Source organism: Hylobates moloch, unplaced genomic scaffold, assembly GCF_009828535.3.
Source record: "Hylobates moloch isolate HMO894 unplaced genomic scaffold, HMol_V3 SCAFFOLD_6, whole genome shotgun sequence".
Classification (NCBI taxonomy): Eukaryota; Metazoa; Chordata; class Mammalia; order Primates; family Hylobatidae; genus Hylobates; species Hylobates moloch.
This window is the reverse complement of record NW_026652281.1, coordinates 51,863,173-51,885,803: the sequence shown is the minus strand read 5'-3', so window position 1 is coordinate 51,885,803 and position 22,631 is coordinate 51,863,173. Positions and strand designations below refer to the sequence as shown.

Here is a 22,631-nt window from a genome sequence, read left to right as displayed (position 1 = left end):
GGCTTTTGTCACTATAGAGATTGTAATTGAAGCCTGTCTTAGGTCCAGTTTCTAGGAGCACAAATTTCCCAAATAACAAGTGAGTCAGCAGGGATGAAGTGAATGGACTCTTTCTAGTTCTACCCCTTGACTCCTGGATTCATATATTCTACCATTGGATTCTACCATTGGATACACAGTACCACATAATGACCATTGGTATAAGGTATATACTACATCCTAAAGCAACACCTAAACCTCATAATGTATCATCTCTAAGCTGGCACCTCAGTTGTGACTTTAAGAAACTGTTCCAATCTCTATCAGAATAGCAATATGTGGGCTATACAGTATGTGGGAATTGGTGGATTCCATACTCATGCACCTGTTCTGTGACCCCCCCCTCTGTCATAAGTTGGCTTCCTGGTCTGATGCAATATTATTCAGGATTCCGTGTCAGTAAATCAAGTACTCTGTGAGTCTTTGAATAGCAGGCGTGAATTGAGGCACTGCGGGCAGAAAGGCAAACCTATACCCAGAAAATATGCTATTCCTGGATAAGACAAATCACTTCCCTTTTCAGGGTAGGAAAGGAATTATTTGCAACTAAATGGTGTCTTCTTGAGAGATAGCATACTGGGCATCTTTCAGATGGGTTTCAGCAGTGGAAGTAACTAGATCAGCATTGGTGGGAGGGAGACCCTTCCACTGGGCTCACGCAGAGCCTCCATTTGAATATCCATGACTATTCTTTGAGGAGGCCCAGTGTGCCAGCCCTAGTGTGGCCAGGGCTATCTGACATTTACCAGTTAAGTCATCCTGTCCATCCAGTTTTGTAGAGCCTCTTCTACAGTGAATACTCCCTAATGGACATTAATGCATGATACACAGTTTGCCCATTCCTATAGGTCCATGAACCTGTTTCTACTCTGGATCTCTTTGTTCCCAATCTTCCAGCTCAAATAGTCCAATTCCAAATGATCCATTCTGCACTGCTCAGAAGTCCATGCTTATTCTTCCTTCAAGCCACTCTCTTCACACAAAGTGGATGACCAGGTGCACTCCTGTTCAAAGCTGGGACCTCTGTCATGCAGCAGCAGTCTATTTTTGTTTGTACTAGCATACCAAGCTGGTCTATCTGTGAATCAGACCTTGGTTTTTTCTCTCCTTCATCACTGGTGGGTCCTCAGTTATTGTATTAGAACTATTTTGGCATACCCACATCTTGGGCTTTGGAATCTCTTCCTTAGAACTCTGGCAAGACTACTCTGGTACCTCCACCTCATTTAATGTGAGTCAGCCTTATCACCCCACACCAAGTTCCTAAGAGTCATCACAGCAGTGGAATAAGACGACTTCTAAACCCCACAGGAAATCCTCTGAAGGGTCATTGGGAGCAAAAGTGAACTAAAACCAGGGAAGAGGCACAGAGACTGGTAAAGATGATTTGAAGAGAGCTGTGCAGCCACCAACCGTGTCTACTATGAAGCTATCAGGGTGGATGACGTGGAGAGAGGGTGAAGTGAGAAGAGCACAGTAGTTCAGAGAGAGCCCTCCCTACAAAACCCCCAAACCCCAATAGTTAATGATTAATAGAGAAAGTATTGCCTACAAATAAGACAGAAATCGAGTTGCAAAAGATGATGCCAGACAGTGTTTAAGTAAAGCATTATTTCATTGAATTGGCAGATGCTGAGTCATTAAGTAAGCTGAAAAGTTCAAATGCATTCATTGGATGTAGTATCATGGAGGTCAATGATGACCTTGGCAAGGGCAGTATCAGTGGCATGGTGGGCCCAGGAGCCAGATTTAGAGTGAAGAGTTGGAGGAAAGTAAATAAAGCCAAATAAAGATAGGTAACAGAAGAAGGAAGGGCAGAAATAGGATGATGGATGGAAAGGACTATAGGATTAAGGGAATATTTTATTCTACTCTTTGTTTTGTTTTTAAGTTTGAAGAGACATGAATAATGCTAGTTTGAAGGAGGCCTGGGAGAGAGAGGGAGAGGGAGAGAGAGAGAGAGGGAGAGATAGATTCGTTGGTGCCTGATTCGTAAGGAGAAGACTCCAGGGTAAAAGATTCTAAGTCCAGATGAAGGAATTGCTTTTGATGGCAAGGGACAATCTCCATATTACAACAGAAAGGTGGAGAAAATGATAGTTTGGGGATTTGATGGTGGGAAGTCGAGGCTATATAGTTCCAGTCAGATGGTTTATTTTCCCCCAGTAGAAGACAGGGTCATTTGCTAAGAGTTCATGGGTTGGAGAAAGTAAGAGGATTGAGGATGGTGGACAATGTCTGAAAGAAAGGACAGATCGTGTACAGAGGTGGCAGATGGCAATGGCAATGAGGAAGACAGAGACTGTAAGCCTGGACTCAGCAGGTCCAGGATTTACAGAGGCTGGAAAAATATTTGTCTGGAACATGAACCCACTTCCAGCCCTGAGATACTTGGGGAATTAGGAAATATGCCACTTCTATCAAAAGGGCTGTAACGGAAGTGGTGCTCCACGTGGGAAGTTAGGGTTAATTATGAGCAGAAAGTGCAAGGAAGACATGTTTGAGAATGTAGAAGAATTGTTTATCATAGACCTGGGGTTTCTGAAGAGTAAAATGAAGATTTTGGGAGTTTGGGAAGGATTGGGACAGGGGTTAAGTCAGGAAGAGGAAAACATAGAACGTTACACAAGCCAACAAAATATTCTATAATTTTTTTTTCTGGTCTCTCTCTCATTTTTCTTTTCAACCAACAAGGACACTATTTTTTCTTTCTTTTTTTTTTTTTTTTGCTAGTTATCAGTATAAACTGTTCTCTATCCCAGGGAATTCAATAGGACAATTTGCAAAATTGAACTAAAATAAATCTCAGCTGGAATTTAAGTTGACTGGTTGCTCTGGTCTAAACTGAGATACTGCTTTTAAGAATATATTCATGTTTGGGCATTAATAGTTCACCGTTTTCCTGTGATTATAATTAAATATTATTAACTTCTCTCTCCTTGACCTCTCTGTGGCACGATTATTTTGCTGTAATTTTAAAAAGATCTACTTTTAGCCTTTGGATGCAACACATGTAACTGTTCATCAAGGATCAACTGCAGATATTTTTGTCTTTCATATCTATCGAGAGGCCTAATTGTTATCATGAGTCTATTAAAAACTCTTTGGAGTCAGCAAGACATTTACACTTATAAGGAAGAGTAGATAAATTTGTATCTTTCAAAATAAGAGAATGTTAGCTGCTGAAAAATTTTCACTATTTTCAATTGCATACTTCATTAAACCTAAGAAGGTGCATTGGAAAATAAAGACTAAAAAGTAGATTGACCTGTAGTTGTTGAGGAAAGGGTGTGCTTAGGAACTGGACATTATTCTGTAAGTGATAGGGAGCCAGTAAACTCCTTTATGTTTGTGTAACTTTCACCATCAGAACTGAGCTTTAGTGAAATAGCTGCTATGTGGAAGTTGGAATGGAGAGAGAAATTGGAGGCAAGAAGGAAAGGAATAAGCTAGTGCAGTGGCTTAGGTGAGAAATAACATGAGTCTAATCTACACAAATGACCAGGAATAGAAACATGGTGATGAAGTAAACTGGATAGATAACGCACACTTGATTGGCAATCAAGTAAACTGCTTGATTTGTCAAATTATACTGGAAAGGTCATAATTCCTGACCTCATGTTTGTAAGCCAAAAAGTGTCTGAGACAGGTCTCAATCAATTTAGAAAGTTTTTTTTGCCAAGGTTAATGACGTGTGCCCAGGAGGCAAGTCTGTGCCTTTCTCCAAAGATAATTTTAAGGGCTTCACTATTTAAAGGGAAAAGGCACATATTGGGGAAAGAGAAATAAATTGTTAGAAGGTGTGGGTAGATAAGAGACAAACAGTTGCACTCTTTTGAGTCTTTGATCAGCCTTTCACCAAATACACAATTTACATATGAGAAGGAGGTAGAGGAATAGTCACTTATGCCTTCATCTGGCTCAGTAAATCTGCATTTTACATCAGAGGAAGCAATCAGATATCCATTTGTCTGAGGTGAGCAGAGGGAGGACAAAGTTCTGTCTTTTGTCCCCTACCTGTGAAGATAAGCTGTCAATTTACATTGTCAGGGTAAAATTCAACAGAATTGTTTTAGGGTAAAGGTATTGGAGCCCACAAGGAATTTCCTAGTGGGCAAATTGTAAGGGACGTATGTAGCTTTTTTATCTTTGTAGCTGTCTTATTTAGAAATAAAATAGGGGGCAGGTTTACCTGACGCAATTCCCTGCTTGACTTTTTTCTTTGGCTTAGTGATTTTGGGGTCCCGAGATTTATTTTCTTTTCACACATTTTTCAGTATTCCACTCCAACTTCATCCTTCCCTATGTGCCCCCAAATATCTCTCTGAGCCATAAAGAGTTAATGTTAAAAGGAACAGCACATTTCCTGACATCCATAACACTAGGCAAGAGGAATAGAACACAATTGCCTAATTATCATTGCACAATCACAACTGGAACTGATTGTTTCAGCTTGAAAATGGCTCTTGGTTTCCCCTGGTGACATTTTCAGACCTTCATTATAAGTGAAGAACCTTGGTAACCATGTCATACATTTTTCCGTGGTCTGAAACATATCCATTTAATGAGATGATGACCTTTATTTATCTACAAAATGTGAAACCATTAGCTGTTAACCAAACATACAGAGTGAGGTTGAGACAGTAACTTGGGACTTTGAATCTCAGAATTTAGATATTTTTCTAAACAACACTTAGAAAAAGTGAACAGAAATTTCCTCTATTACTATGGATTTTGATATAAAAACACATAACATCATAACTGTAGTTGAGTGTGTATAATGGATTGTATAACTGTTTACTAATATTCAGTGCCCCACCTGTAAGAAAAATTTGTATTTATCTGACCCTTAGGTTTGGCCATGTGACTTGCTATGGCCAAAGAGATATAGTGGCAGTAGCATGCATGTCCTTTTCAGGTGGAAGTTTAAGAACCAGTGCATTTTTTGCCATACTGTCTCTACACATTGCTTCAGCAATGGGTAATGTAGATTGTGTCCACTCTCTCAGGCTAGGTCTCTGGGTGAGGACAAAGTGACAGAAAGCAGAACACTCAACTGGCACATGAGGGAAATGTATTATAAGCAAGAAATAAACTTTGCTGCTTTAGGCCACAGAGATGTAGGGTTGTTTGTTATCCCAGTATAATTAAGCTATCTCAGTTTGTTAAGGGTATATGTCTACTGCACACCTGTATTACATATCTGGAGTCATTTTTACAAGAAAGAAATACTGAGGGGAAAGGTAGTGTGGGTGTAATGAGAAAAAACTGGTAGAAAACAGTCTTTAAATTGTCACTAGAAATTGGTGAAAAAAACTCACTGTTCTTTTATGTTTAACTATATACTGCTATAAAAATGATCAAATATTTTGTTTTAAGTGCTTAGGGATAGAGAATAAGGTGGAGAAATTGGAAGTGCAAAATAATAAATGTAGAAAGAAATGGAAAGTTATCCAGATTTTCTAAAAGGATCATAGAAACGTTAACTAACAGAAATGCCTTTAATTGCAGAGACCAAAATAATTATTGGGTGGGTATTTTTGTGACTCCTTGTCTGGAATTAGCCTCTAGGTGTGTACCTCACCATACAATCACATCTTAGAGGATCATCCCAACACTTAGAATATTAGAGAGGTCTATCAGATCTGCCCATAGTGTGATGGCCAAAGACTGGCTGGAACTCAAGAAAGTTCGTGAAGAGCCTTTCTCCAAGGTGCTTAAGACTTTATCATGTTTATACATGTCTTTTTGGTCAGAAAGAATTTGTTCTGTGTCTCTTGTTGTGTTCTTCAAAGTGAAATGTGTAAAGTGAATTAAAAAGTCTGTTGGGAAAAATCTGGTGAGAGTATAAAATCAGGACCTTACTTTAGTGTTACTTTGAAGAAAGTAAGCAGGAGTTACTTCACCTGATTCATGAAATTTGCTTACGTTTCATTGCTTTGTATATGTGTTTGTGGAAGGGGCTCCAAGAAATTGAACATAACATAATTGACTAGCAATGTACCAGGCAACTGTTCCTAAGGGTTTCAGAAGGCTTTTTAAATTTTGTTGCTTGAGAATCTTGGCATCCATGATTCAGTGTGATAGGAGATCTGGCTTTAGCTTTTTCTCTATGTAGGAAGAATTTGTTTCCACCAACAGGGGTAACAACATTCCTTTTAACACAATTATCAAAATAAAATAAATCTGCATAAAGGAACCAAAGTCTTGGTAAGATGTGCTTAGGTTTTCTGGACAGGTATGCAGTTAATATGGTTTGGTTCTCTGTCCCCACCAAGATCTCATCTCAAACTGTAATACCCACATGTCAGGGGAGGGACCTGGTGGGAGGTGATTGGATGATGGGAGTGGATTTTCTCCATGTTGTTCTCTTTTTTTTTTTTTTTTTTTGAGATGGAGTCTTGCTCTGTCACCCAGGCTGGAGTGCAGTGGTGTGATCTCGGCTCACTGCAAGCTCCGCCTCTGGGTTCACACCATTCTCCTGCCTCAGCCTCTCTGAGTAGCTGGGACTACAGGCGCCTGCCACCACGCCCGGCTAATTTTTTTTGTTTGTTTGTATTTTTAGTAGAGACGGGGTTTCACCGTGGTCTTGATCTCCTGACCTCGTGATCCGCCCGCCTCGGCCTCCCAAAGTGCTGGGATTACAAGCGTGAGCCACCACGCCCGGCGGTGTTGTTCTCTTAATAGTGAGTGAGTTCTCATGAGACCTGATGATTTAAAAGTGTGCGCGGTGGCTCACGCTTGTAATCCCAGCACTTTGGGAGGCCGAGGCGGGCGGATCACGAGGTCAGGAGATCGAGACCACGGTGAAACCCCGTCTCTACTAAAAATACAAAAAATTAGCCGGGCATGGTGGCGGGCGCCTGTAGTCCCAGCTACTCGGAGAGGCTGAGGCAGGAGAATGGCGTGAACCCAGGAGGCGGAGAGCTTGCAGTGAGCCGAGATCGTGCCACTGCACTCCAGCCTGGGTGAAAGAGCGAGACTCCGTCTCAAAAAAAAAAAAAAAAAAAAAAGTGTGACACTTCCCCCCTTGCTCTCTCTCCTGCTGCCATGTAAGACGTGCTTGCTTCCCCTTTGCCTTCTGCCATGATTGTAAGTTTCCTGAGGCCTCTCTAGTCATGCAGAACTGTGAGTCAATTAAACCTCTTTTCTTATAAATTACCCAGTCTCGGGTAGTTCCTTATAGCAATGTGAAAATGGACTAATACAGCAGTCTTACATGAGCATGGTCAGGATTTGCTGACAATACCAGAAAGAGGCAAAAACTTACAAATACTGATTGATTAAAAAAAAAAATACTTGAAGACTTATTTTTGAACAAGCACATAAACAAAAACCAAGACTTAGTTTATTATTACCTATAAAAGCAGGTGAACAATAACCATACTTTTTAGATGGGGGATGTAGGAAAGTGAAGAAACAAACCCAAATTTTATCTTCAGTTTAGCTAGTACAGCACTCCAGACTTGTGTATATAATTTGCCTACTAATCACTTCCACTTAGATGTTTAAGTGGCACCCAAACTTATATGACCTAATTGCACACTTGATCTTCCTCCTTCCTTATCCTGCTGTGATGGTTAACTTTATGTGTCAACTTGACTGGGTTGCAGAGTTTCCAGATTGCTGGTAAAACATTATTTCTGGGTGTGCGCATGGGTGTTTTCAGAAGAGATTAGAAGTTGAATCTGTAGACTGAGTAAAGAGAATCCACCTTCAACAATGTGAGTGTGCATCATCCAGTCTGTTGAGGGCCTGATTAGAACAAAAGGACAGATGAAGGATAAATTCACTCTTGTCTGGAGCTGTGATTTTCATCTCCTTCTGCCCTTGGATAGCAGTGCTTCTGGCTCTCAGGCCTTTGACTTTTAGGACTTAACACTATTCCTCTCCTTCCCCTACCCAAGGCTTTCAGCCTCAGACTGAATAACATTACCAACTTTCCTGGTTCTCCAGCTTGCAAACAGCATGTGGTGAATCATCTCAACCTCCATAATTGCATGAGCCAATTCTCATAATAAATCCCCTCTTATCTATCTATCTGTCTCTATCTCTATCATCTGTATCTATATCTCCTGTTGGTTCTATTTCCCTGGGGAACCTTGACTAATACCTGCTTTTCATATAGTCTTCCAGATCTCAGGATATTGAAACTTCATCCTTCCAGCTCCTCAGGCCAGAAACCTTGTAGTCATGTTTGATTCTCTTCTTTCTCTCATATTCCACATTCAATACATTGGTAAACTTGGAAAGCTTTATTTTAAATACATATCAAGAATCTGACCAATTACCACCACCTCCATTTTTATCACTAAACCATCACCAGTCTCCTGAACCAAGCAAGAGCCCCTGCTCATTTTCCCCTTCCCAATCTTATCCTCCTAGTGATTCTTTTCCACAAAACAGCCAACAGGATTTTTAAAAACTTTTAAAACATAATTTAAAAGTATTTTTTAAAAATAAAGTACACATATACATAAAGAGTCAAATAATTTCACAAGGTTGTTACTACAATAGCAGTCCCTTACCACCATCACCACCCCATCTATGTAGCTTCTCAGAGGCAGCCGTTTTGAACTCCTTCAACTGATTGATATTGACCGCATTTCATTAAATCAATAATGCCTGAGATTCTATAATGCAACAAATGCTGCCAGTTAAACAATGATACGCCATGGGTTGAGACGTATCCTGATTATGGAGATGTTGAAATTTTAAAAAAAAAGTATGTCTCCTAATTGATGAAATATGGTATTTTCATTTCTTTGAATAACATGTTTATATGTGTATGTGTATGTATATTTACACATGCTTATGTACCTATAGACAGTATATATTATGTATATTAAATATAATATAAATTATGCAATGTAAATATAATATATAAGATGTTATGCATATTATTCATTTATATATATTTACGTATGTATTTCTTTATTCTGGAGCTTAGGCAATAAATGTTAACTTCCCACTGTGAAAGATGAAGGTCTAGTAAGCTTTTATTTATTTATTTATTTATTTTTAATCAAACACTTAATTTACTTTTTATTTTTTCTTAATTTTTTAATATTGCATTTTCAATATCAGAGTATTTTCAGACAAATATATTTTGGTCAGTACAGATTTCAAAAATTTTACCTATGTCTCTGGATGCTTCTCTTTTCATTCTTTATAGTTCTTTTTTTTTTATATAGTTTAAGTTCAGGGATACATGTGCAGAACATGCAGGTTTGTTACATAGGTATAAATGTGCCATGGTGGTTTGCTGCACCCATTAACTTGTCATCTATGTTTTAAGCCCCGCATGCATTAGGTATTCCTCCTAATGCTATCCCTCCCCCAGCCCCCCACCCTCCTGACAGGCCGCAGTGTGTGATGTTCCCCTCCCTGTGTCCATGTGTTCTCCTTGTTCAGCTCCCACTTGTTAGTGAGAACATGCAGTGTTTGGTTTTCTGTTCCTGTGTTAGTTTGCTGAGAATAATGGTTTCCAGCTTCATCCATGTCCCTGCAAAGGGGATGAACTCATCCTTTTTTATGTCTGCATAGTATTCTGTGGTATATATTTGCCACATTTTCTTTATCCAGTCTATCATTAATGGCATTTGGGTTGGTTCCCAGTCTTTGCTATTGTGAACAGTGCTTCAATAAACATACGTGTGCATGTGTCTTTATAGTAGAATGATTTATAATCCTTTGGGTATATACCCAGTAATAGGATAGCTGGGTCAGATGGGATTTCTGGTTCTAGATCCTTGAGGAATCACCACCCTGTCTTCCGCAATAATTGAAATAATTTACACTCCCACCAACAGTGTAAAAGCATTCCTATTTCTCCACATCCTCTCCAGTGTCTGTTGTTTCCTGACGTTTTTTATTTTTATTTTTTGAGATGGTGTCTTGCTGTTTCATCAGTCTTGAGTGCAGTGGCGTGATCTCGGCTCACTGCAACCTCTGCCTCCTGGGTCCAAGCAATTCTTCTGACCCAGCCTCCTGAGTAGCTGGGACTACAGGTGCATGCTGCCACGCCCAGCTAATTTTTGTATTTTTAGTATAGATGGGGGTTTCACCATGTTGGCCAGGATGGTCTCGATCCCTTGACCTTGTGATCTGCCCAGCTCAGCCTGCCAAAGTGCTGGGATTACAGGCATCAGCCACTGCACCCGGCCTGTTTCCTGACTTTTTAATGATCACCATTCTAACTGGCATGAGATGGTATCTCATTGTGCTTTTGATTTGCATTTCTTTAATGACCAGTGATGATGAGCTTTTTTTAATATGTTTGTTGGCCACATAATTGTCTTCTTTTGAGAAGTGTCTGTTCATATCCTTTGTCCACTTTTTGATGGGGTTGTTTTATTCTTGTAAATTTGTTTAAGTTCCTTGTAGATTCTGGATATTAGCCCTTTGTCAGATGAATAGATTGCAAAAAATTTCTCTCATTCTGTAGATTGCCTGTTCACTCTGAGGATAGTTTCTTTTGCTGTGCAGAAGCTCTTTAGTTTGATTAGATCCCATTTGTCAATTTTGGCTTTTGTTGCTATTGCTTTAGGTGTTTCAGTCATGATGACTATGTCCTTAATGGTATTGCCCAGGTTTTATTCTAGGTTTTTATGGTTTTAGGTCTTACGTTTAAGTCTTTAATCCATCTTGAGTTAATTTTTGTATAAGGTGTAAGGAAGGGGTCCAGTTTCAGTTTTCTGCATATGGCTAGCCAGTTTTTTCAACACCATTTATTAAATAGGGAATCCTTTCCCCATTGCTTGTTTTTGTCAGGGTTGTCAAAGATCAGATGGTTGTGGATGTGTGGCATTATTTTTGAGGCCTCTGTTCTGTTCCATTGGTTATATATTTGTTTTGGTACCAGTACCATGCTGTTTTGATTACTGTAGCCTTGTAGTATAGTTTGAAGTCAGGTAGTGTGATGCCCCCAGCTTTTTTCTTTTTGCTTAGGATTGTCTTGGCTATACAGGCTCTTTTTTGCTTCTATATGAAATTTAAAGTAATTTTTTCTGATTCTGTTTAGAAAGTCAATGGTAGCTTGATGTGGATAGCATTGAATCTATAAATTACTTTGAGCAGTATGGCCATTTTCACGATATTGATTCTTCGTATCCTTGAGCATGAAATATTTTTCCATTTGTTTGTGCCCTCTCTCATTTCCTTGAGCAGTGGTTTGTAATTCTCCTTCAAGAGGTCCTTCGCATCCCTTGTAAGTTGTATTCCTAGGTATTTTATTCTCTTTGAGCAATTGTGAATGGGAGTTCACTCATGATCTGGCTGTTTGTCTGTTATTGGTGTATAGGAATGCTTGTGATTTTTGCATATTGATTTTGTATCCTGAGACTTTGCTGAAGTTGCTTATCAGCATAAGGAGATTTGGGGCTGAGATGATGGGGTTTTCTAAATATACAATCATGTCATCTGCAAACAGAGACAATTTGACTTCCTCTCTTCCTATTTGAATACCCTTTATTTCTTTCTCTTGCCTGATTGCCCTGGCCAGAACTTCCAATACTATATTTAATAGAAGTGGTGACAAAGGGCATCCTTGTCTTGTGCTGGTTTTCAATGGGAATGCTTCCAGGTTTTGCCCATTCAGTATGATATTGGCTGTGGGTTTGTCATAAATAGCTCTTATTATTTTGAGATACCTTCCAACGATACCTAGTTTATGAGAGTTTTTAGCATGAAAGGCTGTTGAATTTTGTTGAAGGCCTTTTCTGCATCTATTGAGATAATCATGTGGTTTTTGTCTTTGGTTCTGTTTATGTGATGGATTACATGTATTGATTTGCATATGTTGAACTAGCCTTTCATCCCAGGGATGAAGCCGAGTTGATCATGGTGGATAAGCTTTTTGTTGTGCTGCTAGATTTGGTTTGCCAGTATTTTACTGAAATTTTCGCATTGATGTTCATCAGGGATATTGGCCTAAAATTCTCTTTTTTTGTTGTTTCTCTGCCAGGCTTTGGTATCAGGATGATCCTGGCCTCATATAATGAGTTAGATAGGAGTCTCTCTTTTTCTATTGTCTGGGATAGTTTCAGAAGGAATGGTACCAGCTCCTTTTTGTACCTCTGGTAGAATTCGGCTGTGAATCCATCTGGTCCTGAACTTTTTTTGGTTGGTAGGCTATTAATTACTGCCTCAATTTCAGAACTTGTTATTGGTCTTTTCAGAGATTCAACTTCTTGGTTTAGTCTTGGGAGGGTGTGTCCAGGAATTTATCCATTTCTTCTAGATTTTCTAGTTTATTTGCATAGAGGTGTTTATAGTATTCTCTGATGGTAGTTTGTATTTCTGTGGGATCAGTGGTGATCTCCCCTCTATCATTTTTTATTGTGTCTCTTTAATTCTTATCTCTTTTCTTCTTTATTAATCTGGCTGGTGGTCTATCTATTTTGTTAATCTTTTCAAAAAATCAGTTCCTGGATTCATTGATTTTTTGAAGGGTTTTTCCAGTCTCTATCTCCTTTAGTTCTGCTCTGATCTTAGTTATTTCTTGTCTTCTGCTAGCTTTTTAATTTGCTGGCTCTTGCTTCTTTAGTATTTTAATTGTGATGTTAGGCTGTTGATTTTAGATCTTTCTTGCTTTCTCATGTGGGCATTTAGTGCTATAAATTTCTCCCTAAACACTGCTTTAGTGGTGTCCCAGAGATTCTGGTACATTGTGTTTTTGTTCTCATTGGTTTCAAAGAACTTATTTATTTATGCCTTAATTTCATTATTTACCCAGTAGTCATTCAGGAGCAGGCTGTTCAGTTTCCATGTAGTTGTGCGGTTTTGCTTGAGTTTCTTAATCCTGAGTTCTAATTTGATTGCAGTGTGGTCTAAGACACTGTTATAATTTCCATTCTTTTGCATTGGCTGAGGAGTGTTTTACTTTCAATTATGTGGTCAATTTTAGAATAAGTATGATGTGGTGCTGAGAAGAATGTATATTCTGTTGATCTGTGGTGGAACATTCTGTAGATGTCTATTAGGTCTGCTTGGTCTAGAGAAGAGTTCAAGTCCTGAACATCCTTGTTAATTTTCTGTCTCGTTGATCTGTCTAGTATTGACAGGGGGGTGTTAAAGTCTCCCACTATTATTGTGTGGGAGCCTAAGTCTCTTTGTAGGTGTTTAAGAACTTGCTTTATGAATCTGGGTGCTCCTTTTTTGAGTGCGTATATATTTAGGATAGTTAGCTCTTCTTGTTGTGTTGATCTCTTTACATTATGTAATGTTCTTCTTTGTCTTTTTTATCTTTGTTGGTTGAAAGTCTGTTTTATTAGAAACTAGGATTGCAACTCCTGCTTTTTCTTGCTTTCCATTTGCTTGGTAAATATTTCTCCATCCCTTTATCTTGAGCCTATGTGTGTCTTTGCATGTGAGATAGGTCTCCTGAATACAGCACACTGATGGGTCTTGACTCTTTTTCCAATTTGCCAGTCTGTGTCTTTTAATTGGGACATTTAGCCCATTTACATTTAAGGTTAATATTGTTATGTGTGAATTTGATCCTGTCATTATGATGCTAGCTGGTTATTTTGCCTGTTAGTTGATGCAGTTTCTTCATAGTGTCGATGGTCTTTACAATTTGGTATGTTTTTGCAGTGGCTGGTACCTGTTTTTCCTTTCCATATTTAGTGCTTGTTTCAGGAGCTCTTATAAGGAAGGCCTGGTGGTGACAAAATCTCTCAGCATTTGCTTGTCTGTAAAGGACTTTATTTTTCCTTTGCTTATGAAACTTAGTGTGACTGCATATAAAATTCTGGGTTGAAAATTCTTTTCATTAAGAATGTTGAATATTGGCCCCCGCTCTATTCTGGCTTGTAGGGTTTCTGCAGAGAGATTCACTGTTAGGCTGATGGGCTTCCCTTTGTGAGTAACCCAACCTTTCTTTCTGGCTGCCCTTGACATTTTTTCCTTCATTTCAACCTTTGTGAATCTGATGATTATGTGTCTTGGGGTTGCTCATCTCGAAGAGTATCTTTGTGACGTCCTCTGTATTTTCTGAATTTGAATGTTGGCCTGTCTTGCTAGGTTGGGGAAGTTCTCCTGGATAATATCCTGAAGAGTGTCTTCCAACTTGGTTCCATTCTCCCCGTCACTTTCAGGTACACCCATCAAACATAGGTTTGGTCTTTTCACATAGTCCCATGTTTATTGGAGGCTTTGTTCATTCCTTTTCATTCTTTTTTCTGTAATCTTGTCTTCACACTTTATTTCATTTAGCTGATCTTCAATTTCTGATATCCTTTCTTCTGCTTGATCGATTCAGCTATTGATGGTTGTGTATGCTCCACAAAGTTCTCATGCTGTGTTTTTGAGCATCATCAGGTCATTTATGTTCTTCTCTAAACTGATTTTTCTAGTTAGCAATTCCTCTAACATTTTTTCAAGGTTCTTAGATTCCTTGCATTGGGTTAGAATATGCTCCTTTAGCTCAGAGGAGTTTGTTATTACCCACCTTCTGAAGCCTACTTCTGTCAATTTGTCACACTCATTCTCCACCAGTTTGTTCCCTTGCTGGTGAGTAGCTGTGATCCTTCAGAGAAGAGGCATTCTAGTTTTTGTATTTTCAGCCATTTTGCACTGGTTTTTCCTCATCTTCATGGATTTATCTACCTTTGGTCTTTGATGTTGATGACCTTTGGATGGGGTTTTGGTGTGGACGTTCTTTTTGTTGATGTTGATGCTATTTCTTTCTGTTTGTTAGTTTTCCTCCTAACGGTCAGGCCCCTCTGCTGCAGATCTGCTGGAGTTTGCTGGATGTCCATTCCAGATCCTGTTTGCCTGGGTATCACCAGCGGAGGCTGCAGCACAGCAGAGATTGCTGTCTGTTCCTTCCTCTGGAAGCTTTGTCCCAGAGGGGCACCTGCAAGATGCCAGCTGGAGCTCTCCTGTATGTGGTGTCTGTCAACCCCTGCTAGGTGGTATCTCCCAGTCAGGAGGCACGGGGGTCAGGGAGCCACTTGGGGAAGCATTCTGTCCCTTAGCAGAGCTCAACAGCTGTGCTGGGAGATCCACTGCTCTCTTCAGAGTCACCAGGCAGGAATGTTTAAGTCTGCTGAAACTGCACCCACAGCCGCCCCTTCCCCCAGGTGCTGTGTCCCAGCCTGATGGGAGTTTTATCTATACGCCCCTGACTGGGGTTGCTGCCTTTTTTTCAGAGATGCCCTGCCCAGAGAGGAGGAATCTAGAGAGGCAGTCTGGCTACAGCGGCTTTGCTCAACTACGGTGGGCTCTGCCACTCAAAATTCCTGGCAGCTTTGTTTACACTGTGAGGGGAAAACTGCCTACTCAAGCCTCAGTAATGGTGGATGCCCCTCTTCCCACCAAGCTCGAGTGTCCCAGGTCAACATCAGACTGCTCTGCTGGCAGCAAGAATTTCAAGCCAGCAGATCTTAGCTTGCTGGGCTCCGTGGGGGTGGGATCCGCTGAGCTAGACCACTTGATTCCCTGGTTTCAGCCCCCTTTCCAGGGGAATGAACAGTTCTGTCTCGCTGGTATTCCAGGCACCACTGGGGTATGAAAAAAAAACTCCTGCAGCTAGCTCAGTGTCTGCCCAAATGGCTGCCCAGTTTTGTGCTAGAAATCCAGGGCCCTGGTGGTGCAGGCACCCTAGGGAATCTCCTGATCTGCGGGTTGTGAAGACCATGGGAAAAGCATAGTATCTGGGCTGGAATGCACTGTTCCTCACGGCATGGTCCCTCCTGGCTTCCCTTGGCTAGGGGAGGGAGTTCCCTGACCCCTTGCACTTCCCATGTGAGATGATGCCCCACCCTGCTTTAGCTCACCTTCCGTGGGCTGCACCCACTGTCTAACCAGTCCCAGTGAGGTGACCCAGGTATCTCAGTTGGAAATGTGGAAATCATCTGCCTTCTGGGTTGATCTCGGTGGGAGCTGCAGACACGAGCTGTTTGTCTGCAGTCATTTTGCCAGCCACACCCCTCTAGTATGCTTTTTTTTTTTTTTTTTTGCTTCTTTTCTTTTCTTTTTTTTTGTTATACTTTAAGTTCTAGGGTATATGGGCGCTATGTGCAGGTTCATTACATATGTATACATGTGCCATGTTGGTGTGCTGCACCCATTAACTAGTCATTTACATTAGGTATATCTCCTAATGTTATACCTCCCCTCTCCCCACACCCCACGGCATGCTCCAGTGTGTGATGTTCCCCTTCCTGTGTCCATGTGTTCTCATTGTTCAATTCCCACCTATGGGTGAGAACATGAGGTGTTTGGTTTTCTGTCCTTGCAATAGTTTGCTCAGAATGATGGTTTCTAGCTTCATCCATGTCCCTAAAAGGACATGAACTCATCCTTTTTTATGGCTGCATAGTATTCCATGGTGTATATGTGCCACATTTTCTTAATCCAGTCTATAATTGATGGACATTTGGGTTGGTTCCAAGTCTTTGCTATTGTGAACAGTGCCACAGTAAACATATGTGTGCATGTGTCTTTATAGCAGCATGATTTATAATCCTTTGGGTATATCCCCAGTAATGGGATGGCTGAGTCAAATGGTATTTCTAGTTCTAGATCCTTGAGGAATCACCACACTGACTTCCACAATGGTTAAACTAGTTTCCAGTCCCACCAACGGTGTAAAAGCATTCCTATTTCTCCACATCTTCTCCAGCACCTGTTGTTTCCTGACTTTTTAATGATCGCCATTCTAACTGGTGTGAGATGGTATCTCATTACGGTTTTGATTTGCATTTCTCTGATGGCCAGTGATGATGAGCATTTTTTCATGTGTCTGTTGGCTGCATAATTGTCTTCTTTTGAGAAGTGTCCGTTCATATCCTTTACCCACTTTTTGATGGGGCTGTTTGTTTTTCTCTTGTAAATTTTCTTGAGTTCTTTGTAGATTCTGGATATTAGCCCTTTGTCAGATGAGTAGATTGCAAAAATTTTCTCCCATTCTGTGGGTTGCCTGTTGACTCTGATGGTGGTTTCTTTTGCTGTGCAGAAGCTCTTTAGTTTAACTAGATCCCATTTGTCAATTTTGGCTTTTGTTGCCATTGCTTTTGGTGTTTTAGACATGAAGTCGTTGCCCATGCCTATGTCCTGAATGGTATTGCTTAGGCTTTCTTCTAGGGTTTTAATGATTTTAGGTCTAACATTTAAGTCTTTAATCCATCTTGAATTAATTTTTGTATAAGGTGTAAGGAAGGGATCCAGTTTCAGCTTTCTATGTATGGCTATCCAGTTTTCCCAGCACCATTTATTAAATAGGAAATCCTTTCCCTATTTCTTGTTTTTGTCAGGTTTGTCAAAGATCAGACGGTTGTAGATGTGTGGTATTATTTCTGAGGGCTCTGTTCTGTTCCATTGGTTTATATCTCTGTTTTGGTACCAGTACCATGCTGTTTTGGTTACTGTAGCCTTGTAGTATAGTTTGAAGTCAGGTAGCGTGATGCCTCCAGCTTTGTTCTTTTGGCTTAGGATTATCTTGGCAATGTGGGCTCTTTTTTGGTTCCATATGAACTTTAAAGTAGTTTTTTCCAAATCTGTAAAGAAAGCCATTGGTAGCTTGATGGGGATGGCATTGAATCTATAAATTACCTTCGGCAGTATGGCCATTTTCACGATATTGATTCTTCCTACCCATGAGCATGGAGTGTTCTTCCATTTGTTTGTGTCCTCTTTTATGTCATTGAGCAGTGGTTTGTAGTTCTCCTTGAAGAGGTCCTTCACATCCCTTGTAAGTTGGATTCCTAGGTATTTTATTCTCTTTGAAGCAATTGTGAATGGGAGTTCACTCATGATTTGGCTCTCTGTTTGTCTGTTATTGGTGTATAAGAATGCTTGTGATTTTTGCACATTGATTTTGTATCCTGAGCCTTTGCTGAAGTTGCTTATCAGCTTAAGGAGGTTTTGGGCTAAGACAATGGGGTTTTCTAAATATACAATCATGTCATTTGCAAACAGGGACAATTTGACTTCCTCTTTTCCTAATTTGACTTTCTCTCTGCCTATTTGAATACCTTTTATTGCTTTCTCTTGCCTGATTGCCCTGGCCAGAACTTCCAACATTATGTTGAATAGGAGTGGTGAGAGAGGGCAACCCTGTCTTGTGCCAGTTTTCAAAGGGAATGCTTCCAGTTTTTGCCCATTCAGTATGATATTGGCTGTGGGTTTGTCATAAATAGCTCTTATTATTTTGAGATATGTCCCATCAATACCTAATTCATAGAGAGATTTTAGCATGAAGGGTTGTTGAATTTTGTCAAAGGCCTTTTCTGCATCTATTGGGATAATCATGTGGTTTTGTCTTTGGTTGTGTTTATATGCTGGATTACATTTATTGATTTTCATATGTTGAACCAGCCTTGCATCCCAGGGATGAAGCCGAGTTGATCGTGGTGAATAAGCTTTTTGATGTGCTGTTGGATGTGGTTTGGCAGTATTTTATTGAGGATTTTTGCATCGATGTTCATCAGGGATATTGGTCTAAAATCTCTTTTTTTGTTGTTTCTCTGCCAGGCTTTGGTTTCAGGATGATGCTGGTCTCATAAAATGAGTTAGGGAGGATTCCCTCTTTTTCTATTGATTGGAATAGTTTCAGAAGGAATGGTACCAGCTCCTTCTTGTTGAATTCGGCTGTGAATCCGTCTGGGCCTGAACTTTTTTTGGTTGGTAGGCTATTAATTATTGCCTCAACTTCAGAGCCTGTTATTGGCCTATTCAGGGATTCAGCTTCTTCCTGGTTTAGTCTTGGGAGGGTGTATGTGTTCAGGAATTTATCCATTTCTTCTAGATTTTCTAGTTTATTTGCGTAGAGGTGTTTATAGTATTCTCTGATGGTAGTTTGTATTTCTGTGGGATCAGTGGTGATATCCCCTTTATCATTTTTTATTGCGTCTATTTGATTCTTCTCTCTTTTCTTCTTTATTAGTCTTGCTAGAGGTCTGTCAATTTTGTTGATCTTTTCAAAAAACCAGTTCCTAGATTCATTGATTTTTGGAAGGGTTTTTTGTGTCTCTATCTCTGTCACTTCTGCTCTGATCTTAGTTATTTCTTGCCTTCTTCTAGCTTTTGCATATGTTTGCTCTTGCTTCTCTAGTTCTTTTAATTGTGATGTTAGGGTGTCAGTTTTAGATCTTTCCTGCTTTCTCTTGTGGGCATTTAGTGCTATAAATTTCCCTCTACACACTGCTTTAAATATGTCCCAGAGATTCTGCTATGTTGTGTCTTTATTCTCATTGGTTTCAAAGAACATCTTTATTTCTGCCTTCATTTCCTCAAGTACTCAGTAGTCATTCAGGAGCAGGTTGTTCAGTTTCCATGTAGTTGAGCAGTTTTGAGTGAGTTTCTTAATCCTAAGTTCTAGTTTGATTGCACTATGGTCTGAGAGACAGTTTGTTATAATTTCTGTTCTTTTACATTTGCTGAGGAGTGCTTTACTTCCAACTATGTGGTCAGTTTTGGAACAAGTGTGATGTGGTGCTGAGAAGAATGTATATTCTGTTGATTTGGGGTGAAGAGTTCTGTAGATGTCTATTAGGTCTGCTTGGTGCAGAGCTGAGTTCGATTCCCGGATATCCTTGTTAACGTTCTGTCTTGTTGATCTGTCTAATGTTGACAGTGGGGTTTTAAAGTCTTGCATTATTATTATGTGGTAGTCTAAGTCTCTTTGTAGGTCTCTAAGGACTTACTTTATGAATCTGGGTGCTCTTGTATTGGATGCATATATATTTAGGATAGTTAGCTCTTCTTGTTGAATTGATCCCTTTACCATTATGTAATGGCCTTCTTTGTCTCTTTTGATATTTGTTGGTTTAAAGTCTGTATTATCAGAAACTAGGATTGCAACCCCTGCCTTTTTTTGTTTTCCATTTACTTGGTAGATCTTCCTCCATCCCTTTATTTTGAGCCTATGTGTGTCTCTGCACCTGAGATGGGTCTCCTGAATACAGCACATTGATTGGTCTTGACTGTTTATCCAATTTGCCAGTCTGTGTCTTTTAATTGGAGCATTTAGCCCATTTACATTTAAGGTTAATATTGTTATGTGTGAATTTGATCCTGTCATTATGATGTTAGCTGGTTATTTTGCTCGTTAGTTGATGCAGTTTCTTCCTAGCATTGATGATCTTTACAATTTGGCATGTTTTTGCAGTGGCTGGTACCGGTTGTTCCTTTCCATGTTTAGTGCTTCCTTCAGGAGCTCTTTTAGGCAGGCCTGGTGGTGACAAAATCTCTCAGCATTTGCTTGTCTGTAAAGTGTTTTATTTCTCCTTCACTTATGAAGCTTAGTTTGGCTGGATATGAAATTCTGGGTTGAAAATTCTTTTCTTTAAGAATGTTGAATATTGGCCCCCACTCTCTTCTGGCTTGTAGAGTTTCTGCCGAGAGATCCACTTTTAGTCTGATGGGCTTCCCTTTGTGGGTAACCCAACCTTTCTCTCTGGCTGCCCTTAACATTTTTTCCTTCATTTCAACTTTGGCAAATCTGACATTTATATGTCTTGGGGTTGCTCTTCTCGAGGAGTGTCTTTGTGGCATTCTCTGTATTTCCTGAATTTGAATTTTGGCCTGCCTTGCTAGATTGGGGAAGTTCTCCTGGATAATATCCTGCAGAGTGTTTTCCAATTTGGTTCTATTCTCCCTGCCACTTTCAGGTACACCAATCAGACGTACATTTGGTCTTTTCACATAGTCCCATATTTCTTGGAGGCTGTATTCGTTTCTTTTCACTCTTTTTTCTCTATACTTCTCTTCTCACTTCATTTCATTCATCTGATCTTCAATCATTGATACCCTTTCTTCCAGTTGATCGAATCGGCTACTGAAGCTTGTGCATTCGTCATGTAGTTCTTGTGCCATGGTTTTCAGCTCCATCAGGTCATTTAAGAACTTCTCTACACTGGTTATTCTAGTTAGCCATTCATCTAATCTTTTTCAACGTTTTTAGCTTCTTTGCGATGGGTTCAAACTTCCTTCTTTAGCTCAGAGAAGTTTGATTATCTGAAGCCTTCTCTCAACACGTCAAAGTCATTCTCCGTCCAGCTTTGTTCTGTTGCTGGTGAGGAGCTGCATTCCTTTGGGGGGGAGAGGTGCTCTGATTTTTAGAATTTTCAGTTTTTCTGCTCTGTTTTTTCCCATCTTTTTGGTTTTATCTACCTTTGGTCTTTGATGAGGGTGATGTACAGATGGGGTTTTGGTGTGGATGTCCTTTCTGTTTGTTAGTTTTCCTTCTAACAGTCATGACCCTCAGCTGCAGTTCTGTTGGAGTTTGCTTGAGGTCCACTCCAGACCTGTTTGCCTGGGTATCAGCAGCGGAGGCTGCAGAACAGTGAATATTGAACAGCAAATGCTGCTGCCTGATCATTCCTCTGGAAGCTTCATCTCAGAGGGGTACCCAGCCGTGTGAGGTGTCAGTCTGCCCCTACTGGGGGATGCCTCCCAGTTAGGCTACTTGGGGGTCAGGGACCCACTTGAGGAGGCAGTCTGTCCATTCTCAGATCTCAAACTCTGTGCTGGGGAACCACTACTCTCTTCAACGCTGTCAGACAGGGACATTTAAGTCTGCAAAGGTTTCTGCTGCCTTTTCTTTGGCTATGCCCTGCCCCCAGAGGTGGAGTCCACAGAGGCAGGCAGGCCTCCTTGAGCTGTGGTGGGCTCCACCCAGTTCAAGCTTCTGGGCTGTTTTGTTTACCTACTCAAGCCTCAGCAATGGCAGGTGCCCCTCCCCAAGACTTGCTTCCGCCTTGCAGTTTGATCTCAGACTGCTGTGCTGGCAACGAGCTAGGCTCTGTGGGCGTGGGACCCTCCATGCCAGGTGTGGGATATAATCTCCTGATGTGCCGTTTGCTAAGACCGTTGGAAAAGTGCAGTATTAGGGTGGGAGTGACCCAGTTTTCCAGGTGCCATCTGTCACAGCTTCCCTTGGCTAGGAAAGGGATTTCCCTGACCCCTTGTGCTTCCCAGGTGAGGTGATGCCTTGCCCTGCTTTGGCTCATGCTCCGTGGGCTGCACCCTCTGTCCTGCACCCACTGTCCAAAAAGCCCCAGTGAGATGAACCCAGTACCTCAGTTGGAAATGCAGAAATCACCCGTCTTCTGCATCGCTCATGCTGGGAGCTGTAGACTGCAGCTGTTCCTATTCGGCCATCTTGGAACTGCCCCCTCTAGTATGCTTTTATAACATGTTCTTCATTGTCCTTCTCACCCACTTACATAATTTGATTATATAAGTATCCAACATTTTCATAGTCTAATTGTGCAAACGTGTTCATAACTGAACCTTATAGTATTCTTTAATTACTTTTCTTTTTTTTCCCCCTTTCATTTCCTTCCCTTCCCTTTCCTTTATGCTTTTCCTTGGAGTTACTAATTACCAATTTTTAAAAATTGTTTAAATTTCTATAGAAGTGGCTGGGCACAATAGCTCACTCCTATAATACCAGCACTTTGGGTGGCCAATGTGGGTGGATCACCTTAGGTCAGGAGTTCGAGACCAGCCTGGCCAACATGGTGAAACTCTGTCTCTACTAAAAATACAAAAATTAGCTGGGCATGGTGGCACATGCCTATAATCCCAACTACTCAGGAGGCTGAGGCAGGAGAATCCCTTGAACCCAGGAGGTGGAGGTT

At 40.5% G+C, this 22,631-nt stretch overlaps 1 protein-coding gene across 3 annotated transcripts in view; it reads left to right on the top strand.

The window, feature by feature from the left end:
- The window catches only part of CAST (calpastatin), an 800,936-nt gene that overhangs the window by 376,960 nt on the left and 401,345 nt on the right, over positions 1-22,631 (top strand). The window lies entirely within an intron of this gene.